Source organism: Apteryx mantelli, chromosome 6 (genome assembly GCF_036417845.1).
Source record: "Apteryx mantelli isolate bAptMan1 chromosome 6, bAptMan1.hap1, whole genome shotgun sequence".
Taxonomy (NCBI): domain Eukaryota; kingdom Metazoa; phylum Chordata; class Aves; order Apterygiformes; family Apterygidae; genus Apteryx; species Apteryx mantelli.
Window position 1 is genome coordinate 44,235,636 of NC_089983.1, and position 19,102 is coordinate 44,254,737.

Below are 19,102 nucleotides of genomic sequence, written 5' to 3' on the forward strand. Positions count from 1 at the left end.
GGAGAGGGGGTGCTTGCTGGGCACGCGGTGCTGCCCGGAGCCGTATTTAAAAGCGGAATTCCCTGGGGAAAAGGCACTTTCACCCTGGGCTGGAGAAGGAAACCAGATCCATGCAGGCGGTTCTCTTCCGTTCTGAGGAGAAATTCATTAAAAAACTGGGAAAAAAAAGAAATCCAGTGAATTCCATTCTATTTAGCTACTTCTTTTAAGGGGTTGGGGGAAAACTACGCCAGATGAGTGCCGTGAGGGGATAAATTACTTTTAATTTTGCATTGCTAACACACATTTCCAAGAAGTGAGTCCTGTAAATATTATTTAGCAGGAAATGAGTGCGGGGAAGGACAATTTTATGCTCATTTGGCCGTAAAAACGGAAGGAGTTTCTGTAAACCTCTCAAACGACTTCCTAATAGCCCGAAGAAGCACATTCCCGTGCGAGCATCGCCCTTAGCGGTGCAGCGAGATGAGAGCGCTATTCGGAGCGGGTTTCCCCAGCGGCGCCCGCCCGGGGAGCGGGGCGCCCATGGCGGTTCCCAGCGCTCTTCCCGCGCTGCATCAGTCGCTTTCCTCCGAAAAAGTCCATCTTATCGCGACTGGCAGAGTTTTTCTCCAGCCGCGCAGGGCGTGCGAGGAGGTGCCGGGGCGCCCGGGTTTCTAACCGGCGTAAAACCCATCCCAGCCACACGGGCATCGGGCTACCGGGATGCAAACTATCCCGGGAGCAATCTCGCGACTTCTTCGTGCACGGATGGCCCTTTCTGGTTAAATATGTGCTTCAGAAGTGCCGTATAAACACTTCGCGGGAGCATAACTGTGCGGGTGTAATACTTTGCATTGCCCCTCTATGCCCCGCTCGTTAGAGATGGTCCTAAACAGTAATTTTGTTCAAAATTGGTAGGCATCCCTTTTTCTTCATTTCACAGGCTCATAAACCTGGAATATACGGATTATGTTACAAGCACAGGGGGGGAAAAGCCCGGAGGGAGGGGGGAGAAGGAGGAACTCCTGCAAAATGCCAGGCAGATATCCCGGCCGGGGTCTCCGTGATAAATCAGCGCGCGCTCCCAGCTGTGCCGCCGCGGCGGGCGGCTGTTTCGGAGGCGATTCCCGCAGGAGGGCTGCTGCGCAGGGACGGGGGCAGCGAGCGGCCGAGGACGCGGCTTGCGTGGGTGCGGGAAGGGGGAGGCCGACCCCTGCCCAGGGACCCCGTCTTCCCGCGCCTCCCTGCCCCGGCAAACGCCCTCGGCTGCAGCAGCCTCAAGCCTGTTGCTTGAAATCATGCGCGTAAAAATATTCTTCCTTCTCTGTTAATTACAGCCGCTAATTGAACAAAACGCGCTTACATCTCCGGTGCTGCCGCCATTCCTGCATCGATATAATTCATGCTCGCAGCCCATGATTTTTCATTTTTATTTTTTTTTAATGTCATTACACGGTAGGGCAAAGTCTTCAGTTTTAATAAAAATACAAATGCTAAAATGAAATGGATTAATATCTAATTTTGCATCTTCATTTACATGATGTGCAAAATTATCTTAAAAATTTGTTATGGATGAAGCGGCTTTCCACCGATTTCAGCTTTTTTCATCCCGGAGAATGTTAACATAAATTGTAGCATAAATCATTGCCTTGTAGAGTACCAGAAGGTGCATATAAAAACCCATATCTTTACTGCACATATTTCCCATTAACCATAATCTATTAGTAATTGAAGTTCATTACAAATTCTTGTAGACTTTATTGCTATCATGCTGCATGACATGGTGAACCTGGCTTGCATAACAAGAAGTCCTTGCTGGGAAATATCCTATTAACAATGACAGTGCATTTGTCATTGTGATAATAAATCCAAGAGCTGCCTGTAGATTATAAATTATTGCGGCGCCATTTCCACCGTTGTAGTTTAAAAGTTTTGTCAGCACTTCCATTTTAAACCCCCGTTTTCCAGGGAGTTATAACTTGACCACAAAAGCCTGCAAAGAGCTGCAGCTCGCCTTACAAGGTCTCAGCCCCAGAGTATGTTTCCTCCCCTAATACGATTCATATTTCATCCACATTAAAACCTTAGCAGCAGAAGGTATATTCATGGCAGGTTTTTTTCTTCTGCATTTGCATAGCTTCTAATTGGAAAAAAAAAAAAAAGCCATTTGACAAGCAATTTGTCCGTAATCTGTCTAAAGATTTTGGTAGAATTTAAAACTGTAAGAAGACGGAGAGATGGGGGCGGGGGCGAGCCGAGTGCTCCGCGGTTTAGCAGTTGAAAAATCCTGACTCCTTATCTCCAGGTGCCATGGACTTCAGCGAGGCACTGGGCAAACTCTGCCGCTCTTCAAAGGAGAAACTAAAGCGCAGTGATGTTACCCATGCGCCTTGCAAAGGTGTTTTGAGGATTAATTGATAAAGCTGAAATTCTGGCATCCACTCAAGTCATCCTTCATCATGTCTATGCAATTCTTTGAGCTCTATATAGGTCTTAAGTGTTATTAAAAGAAAATTGCCATAGAGTTGGACTTTAAGTGTTAATTATGACTCAAGATGTAAATGACATCAGGTCAAATCTTTCACAATTTAACTCCGTAATTGACTTTGGCTCGCTACACCAGGGGATATCTATCTAGCTGAATGCATTTGTCTATCATATTTCTCAAGTGCTTATAGCAATGCATCTAATTAGATGGACGTAGCCATTTATGCCTCAACTATTCCTAAATACTGCAGGGTGAAGGCTGAGCCCCACTGAAATCAGTGGCAAAGCTTTCCCATGCATCAGCAAGGCCAAAATAACCAAAATAACCAAATTAACCACTCCTTGAAATCCCTAAACCTATCTGTATCATAGTTTCCCACCTAAATGCAATATAAGGACCTGGTATGTTTGAGACTATTAATGCTAGAAATACGTTTTGATGGTTTTATACCAGCGTGAGTCCACAAAGGTGGCAATGAGATATCTTGTCTTTCGGTGAGGGTGAAGAGAATATTTGCCAGCAGATTTCGTTTCTTAGTTTTCTTAAAGCAAACAAAAAAAAACATTTTTGGAGGCTTTCTCAAGGAAGGTTAGCATGAATCCTGGTGGAGATGAATTAGTGGCCAGCGTATAGGTGATCTTGCCAAAAATGAATAGCAATGCAATTTATCATACGCTTCTGTAATTTGTCTCATGACTATATATTAGATTAGATAAAGACAGATAGATATGTGAATTGGATGGACTGGACTAACACTGCAAACTTACTCCTATTTTTATTGAGGCTGACAGAAGGACATCTACTACCTGCCTTGCAATCAGAATTTGGCCTCACATTTTTAATTTGCTTTGAAGCATGATCTTGTCCAACAACAAGGAAAAAGCTAACTTGACATTAAAGAGTTTGTTGATCATCTCTGGTATTTCATTATTCAATATAAAATTCTGCCGTACGTTTCACATTCAATCATTTTAAAATCGTTAATATAAAAAACTGTAGGAGCTTAAAAATAACTGTAGCAAGCAGCTGTGAAACAGGTACAAACAGCCACTACATGCTGCACTGTTTTCAAGGTAACAATGCAATAGTTTATTTTGTCCACTTCCAACAAAATCCATACTTCAAAATCCACTTTTCATACCAAATCGGTCTGTCTGTAAGACAAACCGGCTGCTGCTCAGAGCGTTTACCTGCACACGGCAAAAAGATGTGCTACGCTGCCTTCAAATTCGGCAATGTCGCTAGCTACCTTCTGCAGGCTCGCTGCAGGACAGTGATGGATACCTGTTCTCCTGCACCGCTTCCCTCTCACAGCTCTCCGTCCTGCTGCTACAATCGATCACGGATTTTTCTATCAGGCTTCATGTCATATTCGAATAGCGAACACGACTCGCTGTGAGCAGACTGCTTCGGAGTGCACCGAACGAAGCTCGGCCGTGGAGCCGCTCTGAGCACGACGGGCTTGGGCACGTCTATGGACACCGTGCGATAACGGCACGTCGGTAATATGCTTTTATGTTACGGGTTTGGATTGGTGCTCCGTGACTACGAAACCTGCCGCCGCCATCCCGGCCACGGGAGAGCTGGTATGTTAAATAGGGAGCAGCGCCCTGCTCTTCGTATTCCCTGTTCTCAAAGAAATTGCAGGTTCGGAGCGCACGGGCGAATCCGGCAGTATTGGCACTGCTCTTCTAGCTGGGATGCGAGTTACGAAGCCGCACCTGGCTTTTGTGTTTGGCGGTTTATGCGTGCTCTCAAGAGCAAAATGGAATGAAAGCAGAGCATCCATCTCAGGTCTGCATAGAGATAAACTTTGAAGATTCACATCCTAGCCATCCTAGAAGAACCAAATTGTCAATTCCTTACTTTAAAAGCTCTTTGGGGATCACTGGTTGCTTTCGTAGCACCTAGCACAATTGAGCCCTCATCTTGGTTGGTGGTTTTTTAGGCACACCTAAATAAATAAATAGCTTTTTTTCTTTTTTTAAATGTGGAGGAAGGATCATTACTGAGAAGAGGACCATAAGCAATTTGGAGCAGCGATTGCAGATGCGTGTGCATCTTCCTGCCTTGTCAATAAATAAACAATCATGATAGTCCCACCATTTAAAGCTTGTTTTAGCCCAAGCTGAAATGGCTAGAGATGGTATATAACACACGCCAGCATATAAGTACTGTTTTCCATTTTATAGTCTAAATTTCTTCTGCCTTAATTTCATTCATTATTCCTAATGATGATTGGCACCTAAGCAAGGGCAAGCGTTAGGCTGCCGAAAGCGGTGCTGGCACAGCCCGCGGGCGCGAGACCGGTGACGTCCCGCATTTAATCACGGCGCAGACACAAGCAACGGTGCGTTAGTATGATGCTTCCAAGCAAATTCTGAGTAAAAGGCTCTTTGCTCTTCATGTGTATGCAACAGGCTCTCTCAGGCTCTGTGATGGGAGGGCGGATGTTGAGATTGCTTGAAATTACAGCGCTCTGGCAAACAAACTGCAAGAAGGCTTGGGAGTCAGGAGTCACAAAGTCTTTCCCTTGGAAGCTATTACAGGATGGGGAACTTTCCCGAAATGAGACAAGTGAACTGCTGCTCGGACAGACGTTAGTTACTGTCATAGCAGAAGGCAAATTACTGTTGTAAAAATGCAAATATCGCCTGCCGGGCTGTTGTAGCACTTCTCCATAGCGCTGCATGGCTGGCACCCGGTAATAATACGGGACGGCAGAGGGGTAACAGAGTACGATGCTCAGAAAAATGCAGGGAAAGCTTGCACTGAACGTGCAGGGAAAGCTTGCACTAAATATGCAGGGAAAGCTTGCACTGAACGTGCAGGGAAAGCTTGCACTAAACGTGCAGGGAAAGCTTGCACTGAACGTGCAGGGAAAGCTTGCACTAAACGTGCAGGGAAAGCTTGCACTGAACGTGCAGGGAAAGCTGCACTGAACGTGCAGGGAAAGCCGCACTGAATGTTCAGGGAAAGCTTGCACTGAACGTGCAGGGAAAGCCGCACTGAATGTGCAGGGAAAGCTTGCACTAAATGTTCAGGGAAAGCTTGCACTGAACGTGCAGGGAAAGCCGCACGTCTGACAAGGGTTTGCAGCGCAAAGGGGTTGGGAGGCAGGACGAAAGCTGCCGCCTCCTCTGCGGTTATGCCACGAATGCACTGCAACATTTTTCAGTGCTTCTGGTTCCCGAGAGCTGGGTCCCTCCCGGCCACTCCGTCCCCTCTGCCGGCCCTGCTTGCAGGCTTGAGTAGAAACCATGGGTCAACCAGGCAAACGCCCGGGGCTGGAGAAATGCGGGGGTCCCACCTCGCAGCTGGAAGGGGGCGGCCGGGCCGTGCTGCTCGCCCCGGGCACCAGCCCTCCGGGAACCGTCTGGTCCCGGCCTGGGAGCCTGCGTGGATGAAACGGGTGGCCGAAGGCGTCGCGTTGGGTGCCTGGGCCAGTGAGTCTGAAAGCTGGGGTCATGACGAGCGCTGCCCTCTCCGTTCCCATCTGACCGCACCGGCCCCTCCAGCGCCCACTGATCGTGTCCCAGCACATGGCTCGTCTGCGCTTAGGAGCCTCTGCCAAAGCCAGCGGTTGTTACCGGCGGCGCAATCGCATTTCCGTTCGGAAGGCAGAGTTTCTCCAAGGCGGAGTTATTTCTTTCTGTTTGGCTTTTAGCTAAAGAAGGAGGCACTGTAATTTGATTTCTCACGTATATATGGCTGCATGCTCACGTTAGCGATGCATGAAAGTATTCGCTTTCTTTTGCAGTTGAAAAGGGCGGATGAAACGTTAGACATGCTGGGAAAAAGAAGAGGAATCAGTCAGAAAGGGGCTTCCTAAAGGAAGCAAAGCTGGTGCTGCGTCTGCACCGCAGTATAGGAAAGGCGGCGATCCCGAGGCCTTCCCAGGAGAGGCACTGGCGGGGGAAGCGCCGCTCCCAGGGAAGGGCTTCCTCTCAGATGCTGTGAAAAGCAATTAAAACAGCCTTAAAATAGGAAGGCTGCTTCTACATTTTGTTTTTTCTGGTGCACACTTCTGCGATCTTTGTACTAACTCTCCCCTGAAACAGAGGGGCGAGGCCATTCCTGGCCTAAGGCAAAGGCGACTGCTCTCCTCGCCATCGATCCCGGGGGACGCAGCAGGGCAGCACTTTGCAGCCGGAGCCTGCACGGGCGGCCGAGGGGCTGGGCTGCACCGCCGGGCCAACGGGCGCTCTCGGCCCCGTGCGGGCAGCGAGCGGGGCTGGCTAAACCGGCCGGCGGGCAAGGCTGGGGAGGGATTCCAGCCCTCGCCGCTGGCCCGGAGCTCTGCAAGATTTGCCTCTTTCCCACCGAAGCTGCCGCTTTCCGGCAGGACGGAGCTGGGACGGGGGCTGGGACCTGCACGTCCCTCTGCAAGCTCCTGCTGCACCGAAGCACGGTGATGTGCGGCAGGTGCAGCGGGAGATGCGGAGCGGCCGCCGGCCAAATGTCCGACAGTCCGGCATTTAAGGTGTGCTGCCTTATGTTCATGTTACGCTACCAGGCAGCTAAGGGACTTTAGTGGAAGAAACGGGCGATTCCGGGTTTAGATGTACGGCTTCAAGCCTCTGGTGCTTTTCAGTCCCGACCCGCTGGAGGTCGAGGTCCAGCAGCGCGTACTCGCTCGGGGAGCAGAGGAAGGCAATGCAGCGTCCTTGCGCAGCGCTGGGAGAGAGCTGGAGCCGGAGCGTGTCGCTGCGGTGGTTTTAATGGAAATAACACGCAAATCCACAGGCAAGGAAGCTGCGTGGGAGGGCCGGGGCGGAGGGCGCGATGCGTTTTGGTGTTGCAGACCACCGCACTGCGCCGGCCCGGGCAGCTGCCGCGTCCCGGAGAGCGTCCCAGGGCCCGGCGGGGCTGGTGCCACCCAGGGACACACGGCCAAACCTGTCCTGGCCCCGAGAATGTGAGCAGCCGAGTTTTTAATGAGGATTCGTCCTTTATGTTCCTAGAAACCATCAAAAAGTCATGATGTGATCGAACGACTCAAGCCTACAAATTGCTTCCAATTTTATTTTTATACTCTTTGTGGCCCTCTGTTAATTTATAGCTAGTCAAACAATAAATAAAGCCAATCTTACCATTTGCATTCATCCGACCCTATAAAAGTGCTAATTTTAAAAAGGTTACCTAGAATTGGTGCGAAAATTTGATTGCTTGCATTAGCATATTTAAATCCAGCTTAGAAATGGTTTCTTTTCTGAAACATGCATTTTGTTAAAAGCTGTTTAGTGCCCATAACCATTCTGCTGATCTTCTCAAAATATGTTCTCCTTATAGGCCAGAGCTAACCTGTGCATATGGAATGAGCTCAGCTTAATGTTGTGTTAAAAGCGTTTGGTCTCTAGAGCAGTCACTCTTCTTAATAATATGTAATCATATGCCATCTATTTAGTTTTCATTTAACTTGCCCCATGAAAGCAATGAATCCAGTTTAATTAAATGTTCTTTTAAATAGCGAAATGACACTGGTTTTAAAAAAAAATCTATACACCATAGTCTTAGGGCACCCTCAAGATATGAAATCCTAATAAAGAGGAGGTAAGATGTACAGCTAATAATAGAGGAAGTTTGACATTTGCTGTGTAATTTAGCGAAACAAGTGCTTCCTTGCCAGCTTCGTGTAAGATCACAGTGGCTGCAGTGCCGTTCAGTGGAAGACGAAGAGCCATTTTCGTAAAAATGCTAATAAACGGCTAATCCGAAAATTGGGCTGGCGTGTCGCAGAGGGACGTTGTGCATCTGTAACGAATTCTGCTGGGCTGCGGGTGAGAGGGGGTCAGCTCCAACGGAGCATCCTAACCTGGGGGGGAGGGCAGGCTTTGAGGACCTTTTCCAAACCCCCCAGATAGCCCCTTTCACTTTTACTCCGCTCAGATAATTTAAGCCTGGTCTAACCCTGATCAGCAAGCTTTTTAACTCTTCTGTTTTCAACGGGCAGCGTGAGGTAGAAGAGGAAAACGAGGCAGAAATGTGCGGGAAATGTTAATTTCTTTCCCTTAGAAGAATCGGGACCTTTTATAAAGTAGGTATGAGAGCAAGGAAGAAATAAAGACAACAATGCATCTAACCCGTTAGTAAAACGAAAGTGCTTGCTAATGTATGCAGTGCACCTGGATATGCCCATTCAAGTAATTACAAAAGGGAAAAGCACCAGGGAAACAGGCAAGCATGAAGACAATAGCCATTAGAAACAATATTAAATTAAGCACGCCTTCAAGATCTACAAATTCACTGATTAAATTGTGCAGTACAAACCCTGCCTCGACTTCACTTAGCTGGAGTCCTGGAGCGAACCTGCAAAACGTGAAAAATGCCTCTTGACTCGCATCGAGCTGCAGCCAGAGCTGGTCCTAGCTTTGCTTAGTTTTGTTTTGCTTTTCAAGATGGAAAAAAAAAAACCCTTCTTGGCAGATCCCGGCTTGCCGAAAGCGTCGCACTCTCCCTGTCTGAGCAAAACAAGGGCAAGAGAAGGGCACCTCACGCCGTGCCGCGTGAACCTTGGCTTTATGCCCACCAAAATCAGCCGGCACGGTCTCATTGACCGAGGAGCCCTTGCACGTGGCCTTTCGGGAACGTTTGGGTGAATTTGGCCACGTTGCAGTTTCTGCCCCTTCTGGAAATTCCCGCCGCTCGGCACCGGACGGGAAGGGACTGGGCTGCCGCGGCACAGCGCTTGCTCTGCCCCCGTGATCCCCGGGGACGTGTGGCGTGGGTTCGCCTCTCGGTGGAAAGAAAGGGCAGAAGAAAGCTCAAGAAACACCCGAAAAATGTGACAAAACAGCATCCTCTCACTGAGAGAGGAGGAAGGAGTGAGGACAGGATTATTAAGAAGTTTATTGGAATACATGGTTGTTTACGACCATTTACCTATTTTTGATGAGGTTTCCGAGGCTAACGGAAACTCTCCTGCTTTCTCCTATTTTCCTAGAGATCTTCTAAATTTGATCTGAACCAGCCAATTCTGACTGATTTTGTGGTGCTAAACATTAAAAACAGCACGCAGTTTCCATATCTTCATGCTAAGAAGTGGGTTGTTGCTCGCTAAAATGACAGATTGGCTGTTGGGGGAGAATTGTGATTTAAAAATTGTTAAAAGACTCTTTTCTAGCAAAGATTTTATTGTCCCCCCACCTCCATAACCAGGGCCCCTTTCTGTTCCCAAACCACCAGCTCACTGGGAAACGCTCCCTCGCCTTGCCTTGGGTCCCTACCACTTAGAGCAGCTTTATTCCAGCTTTCAGCTTTATTTAGTGCAAAGAGAAAAAGGCCTGAACGGAGATTATGCATTTCTGCTTCTGTCCACTTGGCCGCTCTCTGCGTTTCTCTAGTGGAGGAGGTGCTTCGACTTTGCTTGCTATTAGGGAACACTCCTAATATCCTTCCTCCCCCCATTTCCCCAAGCATTTCCAATGAGCTAGAAGGAAACAGCGAGGGCTCTCGAGGTCAATATTTTGAGAATAAGTATATGTAGTGGAGGCCTTACCAAAAATCCAGATAGATCCCTGAGAAGCGAATTGGTGATGGCTCCATCTTGGTCATATCCTAAATGACAGACGGAGTCGCACAGAGCCTTTTCCCCTCTCTAAGCCCACAGACCTCTCACAGCCCTTTGCCATTCACATTCCCATTAACCGGTGACCCCTGCACTACAAGCTGTAGCACTGACACGCTGGTGAGGGGATAGCGGCTAGATCACGAGTGGTAGGACAAGCCCCCTTGAACGGTGGACGCTGTCAGCTGCTTCACTTAAAGGTCTTGAATACAAATGGAAAAACACCCTGAGTGAGGAACAAAAACGCTGTTCCTGCAGCGAGCACGTTCAGGAGGATAGCTTTTGTGCACCGCTTTCGGTTTTGTAATTAAGACTGCAACAGCCTATAAAGTGACACATAACATATTAAACACCTTCTGTGTCTTAGAAAGTGCAGACTGGGTTTTACGAATGGAGCCTCCTCCGGCCCAGCTGCCTCAAGCCATATGGTCACTCTGCTCATAGCCGAGCTCCCGCACACTCAGAACCGGAGCAGGACTGCAGCCGGGAGCCTGGCACAGGCAAAGGGCAACGGTGCACGCGAGGGTGAAGATGGTGCTGGTCAGACAGGCTGCTGTTAGACGTGCTTTCTCTTCTAGCATTTATGGACTTGATTCAGCTACTCAATTTGTTGCATGTAGAGCAGCCAAAATAAGCCTATACAAACTAAACAGCTGAGAACAGATGAAAATAGAGCTAATAATATAGTCATTAGGAAGAGAGCCAAAGCAGAAATTGCAGTGGCTAGTGTGAACGAAAATGTCAGAGAAGGGATGGGACCGTCTGGGCTCTGCGCTCACAAGGAGCACAAATACTGCCCCAAATGGCAGCTCTCCGCAACGAGCGGCTGGACCTGCTGGCCTGGCACCGCACATCGCCCAACAGGATCACGCTCAAGTCCTGGGCAGTTTATTCGCAGCCTTGCTTGGGGGCGGCAGCCAGGCAGCAGCACTCTCAGCGGGTAAGTGTAGTAGGTATCTCTGGGTACAGAGCAGCAAATTCATGTCACCTCAGAAGACAGGGCACTGGCTGCTCTTACAGATGTGCAAGTCAGTGCATCTGGGAGCTGCTGATTTGCAGGCACCAAAATGGGTTGCAATTAAGAGAGTCGCAGCCGGCTGCTTGCGAGCAGCAGACTGACCATCGCAGAAGGGTCGGCGATGGAGATGGAGGAGATGGACAGCCTAGGACTGGTGTCAGCAGCGAAGCGTAGGGTGAACGGCTGCCTTGTCCAGGCGTACGGAGGTTGTAGTCCTGGAAACATAGTTCAAGCCTGGTGCATTTTATAAGGCAGCCTCAGTGGCAGAAGTGGTTAAGAGCAGCAGAGCAGTCAGGGATATTTTACTGCCGTTTGCTTGATAGCCAATGTTTCTGATCCATCTAAGGTCAGACAGCGCATTTCTTTTTACCCTCAGGTGGAAGCTAATGGTAATGCGGCTCCTTGGCTTCCCATTCACAGCACTGATTTTGAAATTGTGCAAAGAGGCTGTGCACATCCTTAAGCAGAAAACTTCAAGTGCCTTTTTGTGTTGAGTGCACTAGAATTTAGATCTACCTCCAATCCAAAACTGAAGGAAAGTCCTTCCAGAGAGCAAACACAGGGCAATTAAATACATACCATGTCATGTAATAGCCTTCTGCACAACGTGATCAAACTATTCTCTTTTATACGAGCATTTCTGCTATGTTAAAAATGCTGTAGAGCAAACGATGCAAGCCCACACTTCAAAAGTATTGATCAGAATGATTTCTCTCTTCTCCTCTTGCCTTCAGCTTTCTCAGGTGGTTCCCATCCAGTCTGTTGCATTCTTAAAATGAAAAAAAAAATCCTAATTTCTTAATCACATGTTACAGAATGATTGTGATTTCCCTCAATATCTCCTTGTGCCTCTAGGGAAATATAGTCTAGGCCTCTTTCTGACATCTGTCTTCCCTAATCCCCTGTGCACACCCAGGCAGAGGATTTATTTAATGGTTTGGAAATGTCCACCTCTTCAATGATTTTTGCTTGCTTTGTTCTCTTGTTGCTGGAGGAAGAATGTTAGAAGTTTTCTGGTTTGTTTTTTTTGTTTTTGTCTTTTTAAGTAACACTGTGAACTTAAAAATCAGACTTGCTTCTGAATAACTTTTGTTTACAAGTAGCACCTAAAACTGCAATAACAGGAAGGAAAATGAACTATATTCATACTCCCTGACTTTGTTCGCTTGAAGTTGTCAGAATTTAAACCTCTGCAGTTAATTTTCCTACTTATCTGAGGCATCCATATGGCCTCCATCAGAAGTTTCTTAGCTCCTCGCAAAAGCTCTAGTTAGAGCAATAATTTTCTCCACACGGCACAGATGGGGAACAAAGATGCAGAGACTTGAACCGGATTTAAAAAACGGTTTAGGTGTCTAAAGCTGAGAGTGGAAAGTGGCAGTTCCAGGAGCTCTCAGCTATGAGCAGTCAAGAGGAGTTAGGTGCCTGTTTTCATCTTTCGCTACCTGAATGCCTGTAAACTGTAGCCCTCGCTGATGTACCAGGTTCGTCCATGAAGCCTCTGGCAGGTTGAACCTGGTCGGGCCCAAAGAGCTGGCTGAGCCCTGGTTCAATATGAGGCAAATGTTAAATATAGAGAAAAAAGACCAGAAAAGCACCCCCCCCCAAAAAAAAAAAAAAAGGCTAGGATAGTTAAATAGATTTTGAGTGCAGTGTTGCTTGCGCTGCCTGCGTTACTGTGCGGGTCCAGGAGCTCTCCCTGCCTATGCAATTTATAAATAGCTAGCCTGCGGAAAGGCAGCAGAAGCGCTTTTCTAAAGAGATGCTCTCAGTGTGAGGGCTAGGTGAAAGGCGAAAGATTTCTCTCTTTCTTCTTCACTTCTGGCACTATGCAAAGCAGAAGGCTCCCATGCCAAACCGTTTCAATCCTTCTAGCTTTATTACCAGCCTTAGGGCTGCGTCATCCTGGACCTGCTGCAATCCAATCTGGTCTCGCTAATACTTCTAATATAATATTTATAACAGCCCAGGTTGAACCAAAGGCTATTTGCACCGACAGATGCCACAAGCTATATCTTTCCATTCCGTTTTATTGTTTGGTAGCTCCTGGCAAAGAGGGAGAGGATTTGGTAATGAAATGCTCCTTCTCTGCTTTAAATGCACAGGAACATTTTGCTGTACTGCCAATTTGTTAGGGTGTAATCAAGTGGTTGCTGTTTGGTTGTCAATATATTGTAGAAGGGGTGAATATGATATGTGTCTGGTTTAATTATCAAGCTGCAAATGCATATCAACTTTCAAACTTGTAGCTTTGGGGACACGTATATTGCTGAACAAACTCATCTGAGATGCTGTGGACAGAGGACCTTATTCTGTAATAGAGGTGTAAAGGCTTTTCTTCATAACTAAAGATAATGAGTTCTGCAGGACTATAAATAGGTGAAGAGCTGTTTTGCAGATAAAGCCTCTCTTTGATATTTTTCTACAGCAGAGCACTGGGGAATATTCTGCAGGGAACAATCTTCTCTGGGCAGATGGTTGGACCCAGACACCTACTAGATATATCCCATGTCTAGTTTTCATGATTTATATAGCATCACCCCTTGGAAAAGCAATTCTGAGAGGACATTATGATTCTATAATAAGCCAGTGTACAAGAAAAAGAAAAAAAATGCCCATATAAATAAAAATATCCTTGATAGTTGGAGCTAGCCAACTTCTTAGAACTCTTCAGCTCAAGACTTGGCTCAGTTATTCAGATTTCTTTCTTGGCTAGAACCAGACAGAGCTTTGTGTTAAGTGGCTGATTAAGCAAAATGACAAATTTCCATGGGAACATCAGTGATTTCTGGGAGAGGCGAGAAAAGCCAGAGAGAAAGAAGAGGGGCGACGAAGGAGGACAGACACCCAGGACCTGTACAGGAGGGCTCTCTGCCTGGTGCAAGAGCTGAGCTCAGTCTCTGGTGTGGCAGAGCAGGTATTCAGCGTCTTCTACCCTAGATATCCGCCCTAGCTAGTGGGCTATTTATTAACTATCTCTGGGTGAGAAGGAAGTCTCCTATTTTCCAAAAATCCTGCTTTCACCCTGTCATAGAATGAGAAAAAAATGATGAAATGTCAAAGATAATAGTTAGAAGGAAAACTGAGACCATGATGAGAAATGGTTGGAGAAAGGTAGTTTTAATGTTAACAATTAATTTTAAATTGAACTAACATTTTATTTGAAATCACAGACTAAACAGAGGAAGACAGTAAACTCAGTAAATAGAGAAAAGTTCTGAAAAAAATAATATGCCACCTTCATATATATTTAAAGCTGCACTCTGTCCTCCAACCTTGATCTCTCTATATAAACACAGTCTGGAAAAAAAGCTGAGAGCTTTTCAAGCACCGTGCACAAACAGAGTGCAGAAACTTGTCTGTTTGTTGTTTGTAATCCTTCTTAATGCGTGTACAAGCCTATGATCCATTGGTAAGTCCTACCTCATACTGTGGCTCTTTGCTGCAAACGAGGTGTGCTCATCTAAGCACAGCTTAGTTTTCTTTAAGGTGAGTGTCACCTGGAGAACTGGATCCCCTCAACTTGCGCAGAGTTAACCTAAGGCCAGAGAAAGAAAAGTACATCCTGAATGCAAAGCAAATAGCAATTACCCCGATACCTCTTTATTTCAGCAGTGAACCGGAGCTGTATTTGTTCTTGGATGGTGCAACTGTTCTCACTTAAGCCATGGGAGCACGGGCTACAAAAACTAGAATTTCCTTGCCCAGTGGAATCCGCCTGGTGTATACATTACAGTGTGAACTGCTTGAGCGCCGTATGGGAAAACAGCACGTAACGCATTCTTGGTCATAGCCAGCCAGGCTGATTCACATTACCAGGAAACCAGGAAACAGAGCTTCTCTCTGACTGATTTTGGTCAACTATCATTTTTAAAAAGCCTCAGAGGTCCTAAAGAGGTCTCTCCCACTCCTTGCATTTCTCAATTTGTGTAAAACCAAATGGAAGAAAAACACGGCAGAAGGTTCATGCAGTTAAGCTCTAGATTGACTTCATCCACCTTAATGCTTTTTAATCACTCTTTGAACAAAAGATTTAGTCTTCATAATCCTCCTTTTGCTCAATTTGCTGTTCCTTACTTATATGAAATCCACTATTTGTTTAGTTTCCCTGATTTCTACCCCCCAAATGAGTTTGCAGAAGAAAAAAAATGGCTAATATCACAGGAAAAAATGAGTTTCAAGAGTACAGTAAATTCCAAATTATAGTGGTGGCTTTTGTTTTGTGGCTCTTTGTTGGAAAGGTGCACCCAAAACTACATGGAGCCCTTTTCCCTGGCTAATCACTGGTCTCTTCCTCTTCTCACGATATTTTCCTTACGCAGAAGCAACAGTACTGTGCACCTGCCTAACAGAAGACAACCGAAGTGAATCCAAATGAGGAAAAAGGGCCAAAACTATCAAACGCTGACATTTCCCCTCTGCTGCAGGCATGCATGGGGAGAAGCTGGTTTTCGGAGCAGTTCCCCTGTGCAGCTCTCCTGCACCTTCTCCTGCAGGCATGAGACCACCTGGCTGTCGGGAAATGCCGCAGCTTGCTATGGGAAGTGGATTTATCGCGTGGAGTCCGGTTTTGCCTGGGGGTGAGGGAGAAGAGCGGATGCCACTTTAAAATGTCCTTATAAATCAATGTAAATAAGGTATTTGTTTTAAGAAGTCACCACTCCGTGGCTTTCCACTGGGAAAACGAGCCCCAGATGGCAGAAAAAGCTACGGCAATGAATTTCTACAAGTCATAAGATTTGTGTTCCTGCGGGCTGTCGCAGTTTTAACTGGAATCATTAACACCCTTACGGTTTCCTCAATGAGCCAGGAGTGCAAAGACCTTGTGTGTGTCCTGCATGAGCTGTAAAATTTCTCTGGGGTTGTAACAAGACCAGGCTAGCTACAACGCGCAGCATCTCCTGACCCTTGTCGGACAGCGGCATGCTGGCGTTACTTGCTGTGAAACTTGTCCCCCTCTTATTTCACTTGCCCCCTACCATTCCCTTCTGCATGTAAGGCTGTCCAGCCCAATGCTGCGGCCTCGTTTTGTCTCATTATTTTAATTTCTCTTGCTGGCTGAACACTGTCGCCTGTTCTCCGGGCTCTCCCGTTCCCCGGCTCAGGGCTCTCCCTCTTCCCTTCACTCCCAGCTGTCAGAAAGGCAGATCGCAGCTCTATCAAGCACTGGAGTTTTAGTTCATACGGGTTCATACAAACGTCTGTGCTGGTTTTGATCCTTTTGGGTCACGGCTTTGAAATTCGCTCCAAAAGACCAGGGGCAATCACACGCGTCATACGGCTGCGTGTCAAACGACAAAACCCACGGCCGCACGGGGCTGCAGGGAGGAACCGCACGGCAGCCCACAGTCGCTCGGCAGCACGGCATCGCTGCTCTCGGAAGCTCGGCAAATCTTTCGGCAAACTTGGGGCACCCTGCGCCCCACTGCTCGCCGCCCTCGCCCTCCTGCAGACGTGGCTTTCTCCAAGCTGCCCACAAAAACTTCAGCTGCAACTACTGGAGCAAGAATGCAATCAGACCTTCAAGGCTAACACAGCCCTTGTTGTGAAAGACCGAGGCTTGTTTTCTAGAGACATTTTTCAAAGAAATTCCTACTGGAGGCTCTGCTTCCTGGCAGCGTCTGGTAGCATTAGCAATTACCACCACTTTCCAAATCTTTGAGCATATTTTAGGCTATCTGTGCTTTAGCTTGACTGCAGCAGAGCTTGCCGAATCCAGTGAAAGCAGTGGTCTGGCTAGTCCCGCACGCCATGCCTGCCTGGGGTCACCGAGCGATGCTTCAGGGGCCCTTGGCCGCTGCCGCACGGCTTGCTCTGACCACCTGCCTCCTCCCTCCTCTCCCAGGCAGACTCAGCCCTGACAAACGAGTGTTTCTTTCCTTTCCACAACGTTCATCTCTGATTCGTGGGGCCTCCAGGTAGGTTGAGGAGAAAGTCATTCAACCTCAGTATTTGGGCTCTGCAGAGGAATACGTTGATGGCTCTGATGTGGGCACCAGCTCGTTGGGCAGGAGAGCCAGAGCCCAAATCACCTCTCAGCGCTGGCCATGAGCCAAGGGGAAGACTCTGGCAGCAGCGGGCGCCTGCGATGACCCAGCACAGATGCTCCTTCCCGGGTGGTGACAACTTCCCGTTGTTCCTGCTGGGCTCGGGGATGTAACTCCAGGGGCTGACAAACCTCATGAGATGCAAATCCTTCTGCTGGGCTCCTCCATCTAGTCCACAGCTATGATTATCTCACACCTTCCCTGTTTTCTATGGCAGCAATTTCACCCAAATCCTGCTCTATTCTGGATTTCAGCTTGTACGTTTTGAACAAAATGCTTTTGACTGATTTGCAATGCCCAGAGCTATCCACACTCGCACGTTTCCTCGTTTTCATGATATCTATCTCAGGTGTGCTGTAGACCTTCTTACAGGAGAATGTTTGCAAAATAAAAAATTAAATGCACTTTATCTGTCTTACAATCTGCAAAGCTAAAAATATATCACATCTTCCATTAGTTCCTCATTTAAACTAAATCAAGTCAATTAAATACCACTCTTCAGATCTTATACACTATTATATACTTGAAAACATTTATTCTCTAAGCTGATCATAAATAATAATAAGTGCAAATTAATCTAAAGTACTCTGTGAAGTTTTATCTTTCAATTAAACAATTTCACTGAAGCCTCTTAAGAAAACTTATTACTGTGCTTCCTACTGCTCCCTAAGGTCGGACAGATGCAACCAAACATACATAACATGCCAGATGTACGTGAAATCCTCTCACAACCATTTTTTGCTCACGAGAAGCAAAAATTATGCCCTTAAACCATGTGAAGGAGAGAAGACCATACACCTAGATTCAAACTCTATCTAGATTCATTTGGAAAACTGGAACATGATTTCCTCTGAATAACAGACACAGAGCCCCAGGCACTTTTATATGTTCAAAATTAAACTTACAACTGGCATACATCTGGCAGTGATCCTGTACACTAAATCCATTTGGTTGGCCAGATGGCCTGAGACTTGCAGCTTTTTAATCTCACACACAAAGCACTTTAGGCTGGAAAAAATAATAAATACAACATAATACAGCATCACGACAAAATGCCTCTTTTATTGGTTTTGGAGCTATAGGTACGGGAAAATATGGGGAAAGCAAGTATTGTTTGCACAACTTACTTCCCCAAATATGTCATACTCTGCAAGTGCTTCCTTTTTTTCTTCTGTTTCTAATAGCTTGTTTGTCATCGGTGGAGGACAAGCGACTCCTTCGCTAGGAGGCTGCCTGCTGCAGGCAGAGGGTGGCATAATCTGCTGCCGCTCTCCTCCAGCGAGGAGGAGCAAGACTGTGAGATCTTCATACCTCTTTCATTCCTACCCGCCCCAGCACAAGCATCCCTTGCTGTCTTTCTGCATTAAAAACAGAAGCTGCTTTAAGATATGAATTTTTTTTTATGCTGTCAATATCTTCAAACAGCCGAGGGCTAGAAAAAACAAACACTTCATTTACTTTGCTCTGAATCTGAGTTTCTTTTTTTTCAAACGCTTTTCTGTATGTTTTTTCAGTGAAATCTCTTCCTCCCATGGAGGTAAGCAGGACCTGCAGCCTTTTTTCCTATACGTCACTGATCAATTCCCACACTGATACTTGTTTCTTTTCTCATGATCTGTATCCCATTAAAATCGATGAAAAAAACCTCCCACTGACTTCAGTCTATGTGAATAGACATCTACTAAGACATCATGCTATCACTTTGACTTTCACTTACCCTACAAATCAGTTAAATTTGTACTCTCAGAAAGGCAGTACCTTGCTAAGAGTTTGCCTTCATTCCTTGGGAGTTTTCTACAGTGAACGTAGCAACGTTACCCAGCTGCGTGAATGAAGCAGAAATTTGAGCTTGCTGCTTCAACCTCTCAGAATTACCCCTGTGTTCTTGCACTGACGAAGTCTACATTACCTTCAGGTGATCTCTGGCCACAGACATCCCCTTCTCTACCCTCTCTTTGGTAAGGTTAAGGGACCACCTCTTGCTTAGGCTTCTAGTATTCACT